At 43.2% G+C, this 2,327-nt stretch overlaps 1 long non-coding RNA gene across 1 annotated transcript; it reads right to left on the reverse strand.

Annotated features, from left to right (window-relative positions):
* Positions 1-575: 575 nt before the first annotated feature.
* On the reverse strand, positions 576-2,327 carry LOC104953272 (uncharacterized). The gene is made up of 5 exons (XR_799203.1): positions 2,294-2,327; positions 1,726-1,803; positions 1,377-1,402; positions 1,146-1,165; positions 576-753 (listed from the first exon to the last, which is right to left on the reverse strand). It is a non-coding gene; the product is annotated as an uncharacterized lncRNA (long non-coding RNA).

Below are 2,327 nucleotides of genomic sequence, written 5' to 3' on the forward strand. Positions count from 1 at the left end.
TCAGGGTTCAGGACTCATAATGCTGACTCAGGTCAGGGTTCAGGACTCATAATGCTGACTCAGGGTTCAGGACTCATAATGCTGACTCAGGTCAGGGTTCAGGACTCATAATGCTGACTCATGTCAGGGTTCAGGACTCATAATGCTGACTCAGGTCAGGGTTCAGGACTCATAATGCTGACTCAGGTCAGGGTTCAGGACTCATAATGCTGACTCAGGTCAGGGTTCAGGACTCATAATGCTGACTCAGGTCAGGGTTCAGGACTCATAATGCTGACTCAGGGTTCAGGACTCATAATGCTGACTCAGGGTTCAGGACTCATAATGCTGACTCAGGTCAGGGTTCAGGACTCATAATGCTGACTCAGGTCAGGGTTCAGGACTCATAATGCTGACTCATGTCAGGGTTCAGGACTCATAATGCTGACTCAGTCAGGGTTCAGGACTCATAATGCTGACTCAGGTCAGGGTTCAGGACTCATAATGCTGACTCAGGTCAGGGTTCAGGACTCATAATGCTGACTCAGGTCAGGGTTCAGGACTCATAATGCTGACTCAGGGGTCAGGACTCATAATGCTGACTCAGGGTTTAGGACTCATTCCTCTCTGGTGGATATATGTCTGTAAGCTTTAATATCTGATGTTGACCTGGTGGCAGCCGGTCTGGCGGAGGAGTCGCTCCGGCTTACGGAGGTCGGGGTCGGGGGAAGAGTTGGAGGTTTGTTCCAGGCTGGAGGATCGTCTGGCTGAGGCCTGAACAGAGAAGATTAAAGATAACATTCCTTCACTTTAAACAATAACACACTCATTCCCTCCTCTGTGGACGAACACTCGATGATGCACTGCTGATGCTGTTTGATCAAATACAGTGGAAGAGGATTTAAACTCATACAAGTCAATGAGTCATCTTCATAAAAATAGATAGTTTAAGTCTATTATTATTTCCCTTTGTTCTCAAAATATATTTGATATAATAAAGAGGGTTTAAATGCATTAAAAACAATGTCGTCTGCGTAACATCGTTATAAAACAGCATTTCCACCAGTCCCCAGAACAGTTTATCTATATAAGAGGACCGCACACAGAGCCCTGTGGGGCCCCATTACTCACTCCTGTAGGAGATAATGGAGAGAACATCTACTTACCTCCAAGAGTTATCGCCCGGCTGTAGGAAGCAAAGAAGCACAATTAGAATAAAAAAACACTAAATATAAAGTACGTGGAGTACTCCTTTGTTTACTCCCAACACTTAGTGACATCACGAGGGAACACTCGCTCTCCTATTGGCTAGCGCTCCAACACATTGTACGAGATAGACTGAAGATGAGCACGATATGGCCGCTCTAAATAAAGCTTATTTATAAAGAAAACGTCACCTTTTCCACTGTGTTGCGATGAGGTCCTGTGGAGACGAGAAACACAAATGTAAACGACATGATTGACACCAAAATAACTACTTACTAAAAATCAATACAATCTGACATGAGTAATATTTTTATATTTAGAATGGTACATTTCTGTGTTTAAAAACAATCAAGTATCCCTGATTGGCTCTTGCTGTGTGATGTCCCGCCCACCTCCAGAGCAGCTGTCCAATCACAGCCCTGTAACGACTACTCTCCAACCGACCCCTTAATTTAATTGAATTCAATACTTATGTTGTCCTTTGAAACCAAAGTAAGTAAATGTGCGGTATTTAAAAACAGAAGCACTTTGAAGCTTTACCTCTGATGGGGGACGGGTTCGGTCCCGAGCCTCGACCTGGTTTGTTCACACGAAGAATCGGTGGGGGCCCCAGAGGAACTGAACACAACAGGAGTGAAAAGACTCCATTAAGAGTTATTCTGAATAATATTTAACAGCTCCTGTGTTACACCATGTCACTACACACAAAACCACCCGAACAAGAGGAAAAAACATCACAAAAAGGCACAAAAATATCACATAGAGACATAAAGTGTTGAGAAATAGAAACAAAACAATCACAAAGTGTCCACCAGGGGGCGCAAAACAACCACAGATAGATGTAGGAAGAGCAAAGAGGCAGCTGTTCAAAGTCTTAGAATAGATGCACAATGACTTAAAACTGAAGACACGCAAAACTATTACACGGAACAAAATGACAAATAACAGATGAACACAAACACACTCCTATATGGGCTGAAATCAGCAAAAGAAGACGCATTCGTTTACAAAATAAATGCTAATAATCACAAAAACACGATGTCACTGGTTCACTTGATACTAATGAAGAAAAGCTGAGTAGAGAAATGTATTACAAATATAAACTCACCTTTTCTCCCCCCGCCACGAGGGGAGGGGTCTCT

The sequence above is a fragment of the Notothenia coriiceps genome, unplaced genomic scaffold (genome assembly GCF_000735185.1).
Source record: "Notothenia coriiceps isolate Sejong01 unplaced genomic scaffold, NC01 NC01_scaffold00021421, whole genome shotgun sequence".
Classification (NCBI taxonomy): Eukaryota; Metazoa; Chordata; class Actinopteri; order Perciformes; family Nototheniidae; genus Notothenia; species Notothenia coriiceps.